This window comes from Eriocheir sinensis, chromosome 35, assembly GCF_024679095.1.
Source record: "Eriocheir sinensis breed Jianghai 21 chromosome 35, ASM2467909v1, whole genome shotgun sequence".
Lineage (NCBI taxonomy): Eukaryota > Metazoa > Arthropoda > Malacostraca > Decapoda > Varunidae > Eriocheir > Eriocheir sinensis.
The window spans coordinates 12,368,260-12,382,899 of record NC_066543.1 but is presented as its reverse complement, the minus strand read 5'-3'; the positions used below and the strand labels follow the sequence as shown (position 1 = coordinate 12,382,899).

At 43.9% G+C, this 14,640-nt stretch overlaps 1 protein-coding gene across 1 annotated transcript in view; it reads left to right on the top strand.

Moving 5' to 3' along the window:
- The first annotated feature begins 10,961 nt into the window (after nucleotides 1-10,961).
- Nucleotides 10,962-14,640, top strand: part of LOC127007412 (glucose dehydrogenase [FAD, quinone]-like) — a 48,917-nt gene continuing 45,238 nt past the window's right edge. The window contains exon 1 of the mRNA XM_050878396.1: nucleotides 10,962-11,813. The gene's annotated coding sequence lies outside the window, so the exon portion shown is untranslated. The remainder of the gene's footprint in view (nucleotides 11,814-14,640) is intronic.

The following is a 14,640-nucleotide window of genomic DNA, read 5'->3' as shown; positions in this document are numbered from 1 at the left end:
TAAATGAATGGGAAAATTGGTAGTGGCACAAAAAAATGGTTGAAGAATATGCTCATTGAATTGTAAACTCTGGCACATAGGCTGAAACTGAGCTAGTAACATGTTATGAAGAAGTTGCTCATTGTTATTAATAATTTGCCAAGTGATTGAAGTATTTTAGCTACCCATATGGCATCCGTCTATCCAGTCATACCCAAATAGCTGAAGACAAAAAGTTCTGTTAATGAGCAGTAGCACCAATCAGATGTTCAATTTCAGAATGACTGCAGAAAATTGTCAGGAAAAGAAAGTGTGATTATATATGTGGACATGGCCTCAAGGTAGCATAGTCAGAATACTGAAAGCTAATTATAAGGCATTGTAATGAAGGTAAAAAGAGTGGAAGGAAAGCTGTCGGATGGGCTCATATGTTTCATAAGAGACTGTAGAGTAAGTCTTAAGCTGAAATGAGAATACTTAGAAAATATAATTGTTAGATTCACCAGACATCTGTAATACTGCATTGGGTATTTAAGTGAGAGTAAGTTATGTTTTATGGTAATACTGGAAATGTGATAAGTTATGCGTTCCCAGTCCATTTCATCCTGATCATGTTCCAAGTAGGTTGTGCATCAAAGGGGGTCGCTATGGAAGGCGTTGTTTGCGTTTGGGTAAAATGGAAAGTGTTTGCACGCTAGAGTTGTTGCCTATACGTGCAGGGTGAAGAAACTCACCATTAGACTGCCAGTCAAGAAGAAACCAACCTTCTGACACACACACACACACACACACACACACAGGATGATGCAAAATATAAGGGTATCATTCCATTTTATGGCCAAAGAAATGATGAAGAAAATAACAACATTGATAAGACCAAAACTTGAATATGCTGCAGTTGTATGGTCGCCTCGCAAAAAGAAATATATCAAAGTTGGAAGGATACAGAGATTTGCAACTAAAATGGTCTCAGAACTCTCGAATATGACGTATGAAGACAGATTGAAGGAGATGAAATTGACGACACTGGAACAAAGAAGGGAGAGAGGAGATCTGATCACGCTGTATAAGTTGGTAAATAAGTTTGATGAGGTGGATAGAGATGATCTCAACTGCGAGAACACAGGAGCTGAGAGGGCATGGAAAGAAACTTAATAAAGGAACCTGTTTGAGTGACTTGAAAAGTATAGTTTTCCACATAGAAGTGTTAACACATGGAACAGCTTGTGGGAAGAGGTGGTAGAGGGGAGCAGTGTCCAACAAATGAAGGAAAGGCTGGATAAATGTAGATATGGAGACGGGACTATTAGAGCTTAGCTCGGGCCCGGTAGACTACATATAGGTAAATACACACACACACACACACACACACACACACCTACACACACGAATTCCAAGTTTTGTGGCTCACTTTCTTCGTGACTTTCACCAAACAAACGAGTTTCACGCATGTATGCAGTACGTTCCCGCCTGACCCTGTAGCACCTTGACCTTGCGCCTCTAACCTGTAGATACAAGCACCTCTGCGTTACCTGGCAACCCCTTGACCTGCACCACGCCCACCCTGCGGCCTGCCGCTCAGGTGGGAAGTGTAGGAAGGAATGTAGCCTCCCAAACCGTACCTGAGAGCGAAGAAAGACGTATTTACTGTCGGCAGGGCGTCCGCGAAGCCTTATTGGCACAACCTTCTTAACTGTTTGTTCATGTTCGCTTACCGTTTGTATTGCTTTTGTTCGAATCATAGTTTAAGTTTCAATTTTGTGGAGATGATGTAGGTCTGGAAAGTTAACCTGGTATTCTTAGAGAAAAAGTTATTCAGTTAAAATATCACATTGTGTATATTTAAATATGCGGAAATCATGCGTGAAATCTAGTTACTCTTAAAACGTGCAACATGTCTGAACGCCCGATGATTACAAAGTTGCCAGACTATTTTAGAAAATGTAGCACAGTGGGGCGGCTTCGTTTGCCCTCCAGCAGCCGATTCATGGCAGGGCAGCAGAGCAAACAGGCGCCAACCTTGCTCTGCTTACGAAGCGGAAACTCACGGGCGTAATGTTGTGAAGGCAACCCCAGAAAAGGAGTGACGGATAGCACAAGTGAAAATTAAAGGGACTGTGAATAGTATGTGATGAAAGTAAATATGCAGACACGAGTGCGGTAACATGTTCTCGTGTAACCAAGTTAATCAACATATCATGGGACAGCCAGTTGTTGAAAAATAAATAAAATCAGTTGGCCTGCCTTTGTTCAAACAGTACGGAAGAACGTTAAAATACGTGTTTTAAACAAATATTAACTTTACGAAATCGACGATGGACTTTTCATCAGCTTTCCGTATGTAAACAGTGTAAGATAAATATTATTCACAAAACGGTCAAGGTGGCCCACGGGTACACTGCCACCCTCACGTACACAGGGGCCAGGCCAGCCAGGTCCGCCTGTGTAATGAGATGACACCTGGTTCCCGGGTGAGGGCGCCCTGTCATATGTGCCAAGGTGTGTTTGACTGCGAAGCGAGAGGAGGATATTTTTGCTGTGCACACGAATTTTTCGTTAAGGTCTCATACGACCCTGCAAGCATTTTATGCGAAAGCTCTTGAGTCAGGGACCGTGCAAAAGATGGTGATGGAAAAAAAAAAAAACTGCAGATCTGAATTCCACTTGTTCCTCATGCTCTGCAGATATTGTGAAACGTGCAGGAGGTTGAGCCGGAGGTTCTACATTGCTATATTACTGCAGAAATGCTATCAATTCAGACCTACGATACAGAGAGTTGTGAGGTGTATTCGTGCAGTTTTATCGAGACTCAAATCTATATATCACGCGAGATCCACTTCTTCGCTATGGACCTCGTAAAAAAGAGAAAAGAATTGCAGTGCAGGATTAGTGTGATGATACACAATGGGAGCTGTTTAATAGTGTTATTTACTAAAACATCCTAAACTTGTAAGGCGAAAAAATGGGAGTGAAATTTTTTTTTAATTATGTGAATATGACAATCTGAAACTCAAAATTGTATCAACACTGTGGGAAAATAATAAATAGGTGGAAGACCAGAACAACTGCAAGATGTGGATGACAAAAAAAGTAGGAAGGAAACGAATTTATATTATCTGAAAATAAGGGAAATAAATAAAACTTAAAGGAAGAATGAAAGCGAAATTGGCCTTTTTCTTGTAATACATCTATAACAACAACAAAAAAAAGCGCTTGGGGGGTGGGGTGGGGTGGGGGGGAGTGGCAAGACGGGCCAGAGTTTAGATTACTTAGTGAAGTGAACCTCGAGAAAACTTGAGTTGGCTGACCACTCAACTGGAAACTTCATATCTCATCTCTTACTAAATCAGCTTCCTCGAGGCTGGGCGTTCTGTACCGTCTCCGCCAGTTCTTCTCCCCTGCACAGTTGCTGTCCATATACAGGGGCCTTGTCCGCCCTCGTATGGAGTATGCATCTCATGTGTGGGGGGGCTCCACTCACACAGCTCTTCTGGACAGAGTGGAGGCTAAGGCTCTTCGTCTCATCAGCTCTCCTCCTCATACTGATAGTCTTCTACCTCTTAATTTCCGCCGCAATGTTGCCTCTCTTTCTATCTTCTATCGATATTTCCACGCTGACTGCTCTTCTGAACTTGCTAACTGCATGCCTCCCCCCCTCCCGCGGCCCCGCGGCCCCGCGGCCCCGCTGCACACGACTTTCTACTCATGCTCATCCCTATACTGTCCAAACCCCTTATGCAAGAGTTAACCAGCATCTTCACTCTTTCATCCCTCACGCTGGTAAACTCTGGAACAATCTTCCTTCATCTGTATTTCTTCCTGCCTACGACTTGAACTCTTTCAAGAGGAGGGTATCAGGACACCTCTCCTCCCGAAATTGACCTCTCTTTCGGCCACCTCTTTTGATTCTTTTTTAGGAGCAGCGAGTAGCGGGCTTTTTTTTTTATTATTGTTTCCTTTTTTTGTGCCTTTGAGCTGCCTCTTTTGTTGTAAAAAAAATAAAAAAAACTCATGCTCGCGTGTGTTCTTTTAATTAAATGTCACCGGCGGGAATATTGTTGAAGACCAAACTCAATATCGTCACCTTCGTAAACAAACCGCCTAAGTCAATATTTTCTACTTTTCAGGAAATCAGAAAAGAACCCTCATCATCTCATTTGGCCTAAGGTTTAGACAGAAATGAAAAGGCATATTCTAGAACACTCAAACCCTGAATGACGAAGGCAACTATACAAAACTGGGCGTCACATGATGAAAATGATGTTGACAAAAACCTGGAAATCTATGAAAAATTACTTAGGCAATTATTTTGTGAGGGTGACGAATATGTTTCCGTTACCCGCAGAGGAAACACATCGTAACCTGCTGGGCTTCGTTTCAAACTCTCTTAGGTCCCTGCCAGCCCGTATTTTTAAAGGTATCGTCCCCTCACTTCGCCTGATAAATTCAAAAGCCGCTCGTAGAAGTTACTTAGCTTTTTCATGGACTCTCTTGTGATCCCGGTGATAGTTTTACACGACTTCTGCATCTTGGACTGGACAGGCACCCATAAAAACTCGGTTAATCTTCTCTGTGGCTAATCTTCTCTGTGGTTAATCTTCTCTGTGGTTAATCTTCTCTGTAGCTAATCTTCTCTGTGGTTAATCTTCTCTGTGGTTAATCTCTGTGGCTAATCTTCTCTGTGGTTAATCTTCTCTGTGGTTAATCTCTGTGGCTAATCTTCTCTGTGGTTAATCTTCTCTATGGCCTTGGGAAATAGTCGTAGTGGGAGCCCGAGACGTTTAGAAAGATGGACTCGTTTCCTCCGCCTCCCCTCCCCACCAGCCTCTAGAAGGGAACCCCATATTTTCGCCCGTCATCTTTCCCCGGCCACCCTCCCTGACATCCTTTTTTTGTGTGCGTGATGGTCTAAAGTGGCTGCTGACGCGTGGCCCTCCTGTTCTCACACTCCCACCATTGCGAGGCGCTTTTTTTCAGACATGTATGGGAGGGATTAGGGTGAAAGGGAAACCGACAATGACCACACTTTTTTATACAAGGTCGTAGCTCCAGGCAAACCATAACGTGCCTGTTTATATCCAGTTAGTTGGCATATTTAAGGCTGAAGCTAGAAGGATAAGAAGTTAAGGTGATTCCCGTCCACGCCTGGATTGGAAAACTGATCTGATACGTTTTTCGGAATTTGATGATGAACCTGATCGATTTATCAAGCCTTGTCGCCTCTTTTAACCTCCCTCACCCTCACTTCTCTTTATCTTCCCGTCTCTCTTCACTAGCTCTCTCGTTCTCCCCTCCCTCACCCCCTCGTCCTCATCATCCCGTCTGCCCTCTCCCTCCCCGTCTTCCCTCACCGTCCCATCACCCCATACTTTTACCTTCCATTACCTTCCATTTCCGTTTCCTTCACCTGCCTCGTGCCATGCCCTTCCTGTCCCTGCGTCAACCATGCCCCACGCTTGCCATGGGAGGGCGCGTGATGGAGGCCAATGAGAGAAAGGCAAGGTATCATTGAGGGAGACGGCGAGACAAGATTGTGAAAAAAAAAGACGGAGAACGATGAAGGAGAGTAAATAGCAGTTAAGGTGAAAGAAAGGGAGAAATGAGGACACGTGGAGGGGAGTGAGAGGGTGACGGCGGTTTTTCAGGTGTTTCCTCAGCAAACTTTCATAATGAATCTCAATGAAACTTACTGGTCATGTGATAGTTGATGACATTGATGATTAGTGTTTTCAAGTCACCGATGAAGAGAGGCTGACGAAAAGCATCACAGTAATATATGTATGTACCATGTGTGTGTATATTGGCGCAGTTATGATTTCTTGACGCTTCCCTCATTGCTCGTAGTCTTTGTTTGTCACGTTTCAGATTAGGGCTTTCACTACATGGGCTTTGTTCCACTTCTCCCAGTGTGGGTCTGGATACATGAGTGGCCGAATTGCTTGAGTTGAACTCCGCAGAAAAAAATAATACGTAGCTAACCAACTGATTAAGTAGAATTAGAATCAGCAGCAAGCGTGCCACACCCAGTGATCGGAATCGGCCGAGAGACCCGATCATTCTTTTTGCGCGGCCAGAATACTTTGCCGGTCGTATCGCGTGCCACCTTTTCTCCTTTGCATCTCTGTGTTCCGAGGAAAGCCTGATTAAACGAGGGAATTTTATATGCATATTGTCATACTGAATATCATTTTATACATATTATTATGGGTAGGGGCAGGCCTGTCTGGATGAGTAACGCAGCGCACTCAACCACCCCGAGCTGTTTTCTTCCTTCTTTCCCTCCTCCTGAATAATTCTTCTTTCCACTGGAAGTACAAACCCTGAGGACCCGTTAGTGGCGCAGGCGAATTTTATTTATAGTGGCCGTTCCGTGCCGTGCCCCCCGGTGCTCCACTTGAAGGAAGTCACATAAGTTCGGGTTGACTGAAGATCTGGGCCGCACGGCGATAGTTGAAAATTGTCGGCGTCCTTCGGTGAGACTCGAACCTAGGTCTAAGTTAGGCTCACGACGCCCCAACGCTACTATATGTGAAGTAAACGTATTGGATTAATAGGAAGCAACGTTGCAATGCCTTTGGCGAGGGAAATATAAATAGACTGCCAAGACGAAAGTAGACCTTAACTTGCACTAATCTATGAGACCCCCCCAAAAAAAAAATGTTGAGAAAGTTCTTTCGACTTATGTTTTTTACTTTTTCTTTTTTTATAGTTTGGAATGCATGTTAGAGTAATGAACTACTGCAGTCACGATGAAGAAAAGAAGGGAAGGAAGAAAGAACAAGCAAAATAAATAAAATAGTAACTAATAAATGGACCCATCGTAATAAAGGAAGAAAAGAATTGCCATAGAGGATGCTTATCATTATTATTATTATTATTTTTTTTTTGCTTTGGTTTTCATTCCATTGTAGTTTCTCAAGTACATATTTTCGAATAAGGAAAATAATTACTGCACGTTTATTAAAAATGCTTCTTCTTCTTCTTAGTGAGATGCACGAACACATTAGTCCCTGAGATTAAGCAATGGAGAGAGAGAGAGAGAGAGAGAGAGAGAGAGAGAGAGAGAGAGAGAGAGAGAGAGAGAGAGAGAGAGAGAGAGAGAGAGAGAGAGATGTAAAAATAAACAAACACATTCACAGAGAGAGAGAGAGAGAGAGAGAGAGAGAGAGAGAGAGAGAGAGAGAGAGAGAGAGAGAGAGATTCAAAAGTAGCCCCTCTCCATCAAATACAACGCACACGGACGAGAATACAAAAAGGGGGAAAAAACCGCCCCAAACCTTCCCTCCTTCCCGAGACAGGTCACGCGCGGCGGCCCGAATACTCGCCCCTCGATGTGGCACAGACGGGCGGGCGGTTGGAAGAGTATAGCCGCTCTTGCTAGTAGTGACTGGCCACAGCTAATCCGATGGTTGCTTTCGTGTCTCAGGTACACCGAAGAAAATTCACTCTGACACTTCAGGAACAAGGTTTACGTCCACCATGACTGGCACAAAACGTATTTCTTAATCGGTACCATAATTGACGATGATAGAAATATTCCCCAAGCATTTCTTACAGTCCACCAGTTTATTTTTTATTTTTTATTTTTTTATCTCCAGAATCAGGTGGCAGACCATGATTGTTTCAAGTTCAAGGCGAATGAAGGTGTCCAAGTTCTCATGACCTAACCTTACCGAGAGGTCGCTGACACACAGGTCCGGGTGTCGGGCCTCAGGACGCTGCTCTTCTTTCTCGCCTCTGGCACGAAAGCAAGACATAGTTATAGTGCCTTCATGAAGCAAGCAGCATGTAAAGGGAATGTAGCACAGCTTAGATAACAAGAGGTGGACAAACAGGTTTCCAAAGCCTCCTCAGGTCAATGAGTACGGCCAGGCTGCTGCGTGTCTGGTTTACTCCCTATTACATATATGTCCCAGCAGGTGCTTTTTGTTTTTACTTCTCCGTTTTTGTGGCAAAGCGGCTTACACCTGAAGAACGAGTCGGCAGATTAAGAAATATTTGCGGATAAGACACTCTGAACTGCCTTCCTTCAGTTGATACAATGAAAACAAACTTTGTCAGAGTTCCAAAAGCCCTCTAGGATGGAACCATTCGCTGTGACACCGTTACCGGAAAGTTGTTTCTTCCCATGCCAGAAAGCTTTGACATTCCTTTACACAAACCAGATTGAGAATCGCATTCTGTCACCCTCTCACGGGCTCGAAATGGCTGGCGGGGAGCCAATCGGGGTTTGTGTCACACCAGCCCCTGCCGAACGACTCTTCCGGCTCAGACAACATTGCGTGAACGCTGTAATTGAAGGAGCAAGTGTATCATCATCATGCCATAACATAGTCCTAGTAACATGGTAGGAAGGCTAAGCAGCAGGCAAAGCGATGCCCGCCGCCGCGCCAAGGGGGAAAAAATTACTCAGGTCGTTTCATTGCCTCTTTTTTTTCTCTTTTCATTTTCTCTCCAGTTTTCTTTATTCTCGGACTTTTCACTTCTCTTCTTCCCCCCCCCATCCTCCTGCTCCTCCTCCTCCTCCTCCTCCTCCTCCTCCTCTTACTGTGCCTCTCTTGATATCGGTTTAAGGAGATGCTTTCATTTTTGTTTTCCCAGACCACAAGACATTGCATCATCTTGTTCGTTAGAATATATTACGTTTAGGAGAATATTTCCGTTGAAGTTGCTCACCTTCCAACTGGTCTTGCTTTCCCTCTTGGGTGCCAAAGAGAGAGTGTGGGCACATGAAGAATCTCCTCATTATTATTTATATTCTTTGTTTATCTCGTTGTGTACCTGATGTGTGTGTGTGTGTGTGTGTGTGTGTGTGTGTGTGTGTGTGTGTGTGTGTGAGAGAGAGAGAGAGAGAGAGAGAGAGAGAGAGAGAGAGAGAGAGAGAGAGAGAGAGAGAGAGAGAGAGAGAGAGAGAGAGAGAGAGAGAGAGAGAGAGAGAGAGAGAGAGAGACTGATACACACACACACACACACACACACACACACACACACACACACACACACACACACACACACTGACTCTCACACACACACACACACACACACACACACACACACACACACACACACACACACACACACACACACACACACACACACACACACACACTTGCACCCCCCCCCCCCCACAAAAAAAACACTAATAAAAAAACGAAGAATGAGTTAAAACACCATCTAATACTACAATTCTTTTTTATACCTCTCTGTTAGTTGGTCAGTCGGTCGAGATATTCAGCCAGGCCTACTCCCTCCTGCCTCCCTCCCTCCCTCTCTCTCCTCAACGCTTTTCAATCTTCAATAACCGGTCATGGAAGAATGGAAAGGGGATAAAGTGGAGAGGTGGAGGAGAGTGAGAGATAGAAAGAGGGAGGGGGAGAGGGAAATAGAAAGGGAGAGAGAGTCCTTCATCCTCACCAGTCCTTCTGCATGTGATTTCCTGTAGGAGAAGTTAGATCCGTGTGATGCAATCCTTGACAACGGGAATGGAGTGTTTAATTACTTTAGAGAGAGAGAGAGAGAGAGAGAGAGAGAGAGAGAGAGAGAGAGAGAGAGAGAGAGAGAGAGAGAGAGAGAGAGAGAGAGAGAGAGAGAGAGAGAGATATGTGAAGTGAAAGCGAGGGAGAGTAAAGCGAGAGAAAAGGAGTGAGTATAAGAGAGAGAGAGAGAGAGAGAGAGAGAGAGAGAGAGAGAGAGAGAGAGAGAGAGAGAGAGAGAGAGAGAGAGAGAGAGAGAGAGAGAGAGAGAGAGAGCGGGGAGAGAGAGATAACGGTGTGAAGTGAAAGTGAGGGAGAGTAAAGCGAGAGAAAAGGAGGGCGTATAAAAAAAGAGAGAGAGAGAGAGAGAGAGAGAGAGAGAGAGAGAGAGAGAGAGAGAGAGAGAGAGAGAGAGAGAGAGAGAGAGAGAGAGAGAGAGAGAGAGAGAGAGAGAGAGAGAGAGAGAGAGACAGACAGAGACAGACAGACAGACAGACAGACAGACAGACAGACAGACAGACAGACAGACAGACAGACAGACAGACAGAGAGAGAGAGAGAGAGAGAGAGAGAGAGAGAGAGAGAGAGAGAGAGAGAGAGAGACAGGAACACCCAGATAACTTTCACAATGCGGCCACGGGTTGGGTCGCGCCATGGCTGCACGCAGACACACTCACGTAGGCTATGAAGACACTCAAATACCACGATCATATTAACTTCCTCGGCTCTGGCTCTGTCGCATATCATCCCACCTTGACACGGGAGGGAGAGGAGCATGGAAAGGACATAAAACCGACCGCTGCAGGTGCAAAAGGGAAGAGGAAGAGGCTATAGATGAGGAAGAGAGGAAGATGGGACAGGGGAGAGAACGACGCGGTGGAGGAGTAGGCCAATGAACGAGCAGTAATAAGCGGTTTAGTGGCTCACGCGGTGGAGTCACATGCGGTAGCGATTTTTTTCGTATCTCCTTTTCATAGTGCTTTTCTGGTTTGATGCGTAGGGTTAATAAAAGAAGAGAGTAGAGTACGGAGAAGGTTGTAATTTGTTGTCACGCTTGATTCCAATGGCGTAAGGATATTATTTTTAACGTGGGATACTGATGTTTTCTTATTAATAGTGTTAGTGTTTTTTGTTATGTATTAAGCTCAAAGCTAGTGTGTGTGTGTGTGTGTGTGTGTGTGTGTGTGTGTGTGTGTGTGTGTGTGTGTGTGTGTGTGTGTGTCCACGCGCTAATAAATAATAATTACGTTAAAAAAATAATAAAATGTAAATTGGCAAATAAGTAAATCAGTAATCAATTCAGAGTCCCTCTCTCACACACACACACACACACACACACACACACACACACACACACACACACACACACACACACACACACACACACACACACACATATTGTGCGTTTGCTAATGAAGAATGATTAAATAAAAGGTAGGAAAATAATAGATAAATAATCAACTCACAGCTGCATAAAATTCACGAAAATACCCCCAAAAAACGAGAGCCTAGACGCGTAGCAGTACCGCCGGCTCGAACTAAAAATTAAAAACCGGAAATTCGGCTGATGTCACCGTAACCACGCGGAGGTTGAGCAGTGCCGCCTATACAGTGCCGCGCCTGGATGTTTTAGTGGCCAGCCGACCATAGCCAAAAAAAAGTGAAACCCTTAGACCTCTTTCCACCCGGACACGAGAGAACATAAAGAGAGATAAAGTAGGAGCTAGGTCATGCTGCCTCCTGCTGCGTTGAGTGGCACAGGGAGGGGAGCGGCAGGGCGGGGCGGCCGGCAGGGGCGTGGGCCGGCGGGGGTGATGTGCCTTGATTGGACAGGACAAACGAGGCAGCCAGAGGAAAAGTGTGAATGATGTCACTTTCTTTCATTTTTTTCCCGAAGTCTTTCCGGGTGAGTGAAGATGAGCGGTGTCTTAAATGCAGGTGACCGTGTTCTGCCAGTGCTCCCATAAGCCTGAGTCCGGTTGCAGTGCCTTGGAGTATGTAGGTCATGTTAACGAGAGGCAATGAGACAATGTACACATGGGACACTGTAGGCCAGAGACGCCGCCGCCTATGCTGCGTCGGCTTTGTTGACTACGGCAAGGTCGGGTCTTGGAGAGCAGCAGCACAGGTGGAGGAGGAGGAGGAGGAGGAGGAGGCGGCGAGGAGGGAGTCAGGGGAGAGTTGTTGCAGAACTTTACTCGATCTCCCTTTCAGTGTGGCTTCAACCTCACTGTGGGTCACACGCCTGGTACAGCGGACGGCCCCCTCTTGGTGCTCTCTCTTGCTTCGATCTCACTCTTGCACGTCAGTCCGAGCCCCGCAACGCTCCCAAGACACCCGCCGCCCTGCGCTTCCTCCTTGTGTATGTTGTGCTTTGAACCTCCTTTATTTTGTTAAGTCTTATCTTTAAGTTTATGGTTTGTGGTCTTCCGTGCGCTTTTTGTACACAGTGTTCATCAGTTGGGTAAACAAGTGAGTGGACGAGAGATGCGAATCCGTGTTTACATATTCATGACAAGCAAACAACGGACCTATGTAAGTTTATAGCCCCTCAACCACGTGTGTGTGTGTGTGTGTGTGTGTGTGTGTGTGTGTGTGTGTGTGTGTGTGTGTGTGTGTGTTTACGGAGGCGAGGCGTGAACATCTATAAGAGCGGTGGTTAGCAGGGCCGCGGCACCCTCACGACTACCGGGGTGAAATGGAGTGTGTACATAAACCGGCGTGCTGAGCGACTCCCGAGCTGCGAAGACCTTCCCTTGTGCCGCGGTGAGCGAGTGACAGTGATTCGTTTAGCACCCAACACGATGCACGATGATTCACTGGTTTTTGGCACATCTCCACGCGGAAGGGCAACGGAGTGTGAGACTAAAATTGTTCCGTCAGCGAGTGTTAAGTGAAAAAGGCGCCATGGGTAACGAGCGTAATACAAGTGCAGTTAAATTCGGGAGTCTGTTTCTGTTGTTCATCCTCATGTCGCACGGGGTAGAAATGATGAGTAGTAGTTATAGTAGTAGTAGTAGTAGTAGAAGTGGTAGTAATATTATTATTATCATTATTATTATTATTATTATTATTATTATTATTATTATTATTATTATTATTATTATTATTATTATTATTATTATTATTATTATTATTATTATTAGTAGTAGTAGTAGTAGTAGTAGTAGTAGTAGTAGTAGTAGTAGTAAAGACGATAATGATAAACAATGACAGCACTACCAACAACAATTCGTAACAGTAACAGGAATAGAACAAGTATATTATATTAATACGAATAAGAAATACGAATCAGAATAACGTACACACGAAGAAGAACAGGAATAAGAAGAAAAAAAAACAAGTCTACACGACCACAACTAAAAATAGGAGGAAACGAAAACGAGCAAAAACTGAAATAGAAACCAAAATAACGTACACACGAAGGAAAAGACGAAAAAAAAAAAGAAATAGGAACAAGAACAAGTCACGCTAATACTCATGTTAAAGAGAAGCGCACGAGCCCGGCGGTGAAGAAAGCCTAGACAGCAACAGCGGCGGAGGAGTGAAGCGTGTCATGTCTCAGGGGAAGGAAGACCAGAGGGGAGAGAGATGAGCAGCGTTGCCAAATTATCGTATTAACCACATATCTATCATTTTTATGCCTCAAACTCTCGTACCTACACAAGTAACGTGAGAAAATCAAAGTTAGTGCTAAAATTGTTGAATATTGATGTTTTTCGTTCTTTGTTGTTATAGTTATCGGTCAGCAACGACGAAAATGAAATGCGATGAGTACGATAATCTGGCAACACTGGAGATGAGCGGAAAGTGACCAGCCAGGATCCGTGTTCTCAAATTTTACGGCGCGCGGGAACACACATTTGACAAGGCTTTCGTAGGAGTTGTGGGCATTTCCAGGGGTAGTTTTGTGACCCTGGTGGTAGTTTGATCATTCCTTTGTGCCATGAATGTGGGAAAAGACTCATTAGACCTCGATTGATCTCCCTATCGGCCTTTTGAATTTGTTGTTGTGATAGGCGAAAGCTTCTGAGAATACCGACCCAGACCCAGACCTCATTTTCACTCATTCTTAACAGGGTCAGAAAGTTAACGAGCCACCAAGGTCATGAATCCTCGCCCTAACTCTTTCTATCTATGTCTATCCAACTATCTATCTATCTCTGTATTTATCTGTCTCTCTGTATTACTAAGTCTCTGTTCACTGTTTCATATATGTCATTTCCCTCAATTCTTTCTCTATCGATCTATCTGTCTTTTCTTCCATTTATCTATCTATTCATCTCTATCGTCAAGCTGTCTCTGTTCACTGTTTCGTATAACTTGACTGTATTGTAACTTTTCTAGATCGTGTTCTTCTGTGATTCGTCTTTTGTCAGCTATCTCTATATCTATCCATCTAACTATCTCTGCACCTGTCTATTTCTCTTTATTATTAAGGTATCTCTGTTCACTGTTTCGTATAAAGAGACTATTTTGCAACTGCTCTAGATCGTGTGTTTCTGGTATTCTCTCGTTTTTTGTCAACTATCTCTATATCTGTCTATCTAATTATCTCTATACCTATTTACCTCTCTATTATTAAGGTGTTTCTGTTCACTGTTTCGTATAAAGCGACTATTTTGCAACTGCTCTAGATCGTGTGTTTCTGGTATTCTCTCGTTTTTTGTCAACTATCTCTATATCTGTCTATCTAATTATCTCTGTACCTATTTACCTCTCTATTATTAAGGTGTCTCTGTTCACTGTTTCGTATAAAGCGACTATTTTGCAACTGCTCTAAATCATGTGTTTCTGGTGTTCTCTCGTTTTTTGTCAACTATCTCTATATCTGTCTATCTAATTATCTCTGTACCTATTTACCTCTCTTTATTACTAAGGTGTCTCTGTTCACTGTTTCGTATAAAGCGACTATTTTGTAACTGCTCTAGATCGTGTGCTTCTGGTATTCTCTCGTTTTTTGTCAACTATCTCTATATCTGTCTATCTAATTATCTCTGTACCTATTTACCTCTCTATTATTATTAAGGTGTTTCTGTTCACTGTTTCGTATAAAGCGACTATTTTGTAACTGCTCTAGATCTTGTGTTTCTGGTATTCTCTCGTTTTTTTGTCAACTATCTCTATATCTGTCTATCTAATTATCTCTATACCTATTTACCTCTCTCTTATTAAGGTGTCTGTTCACT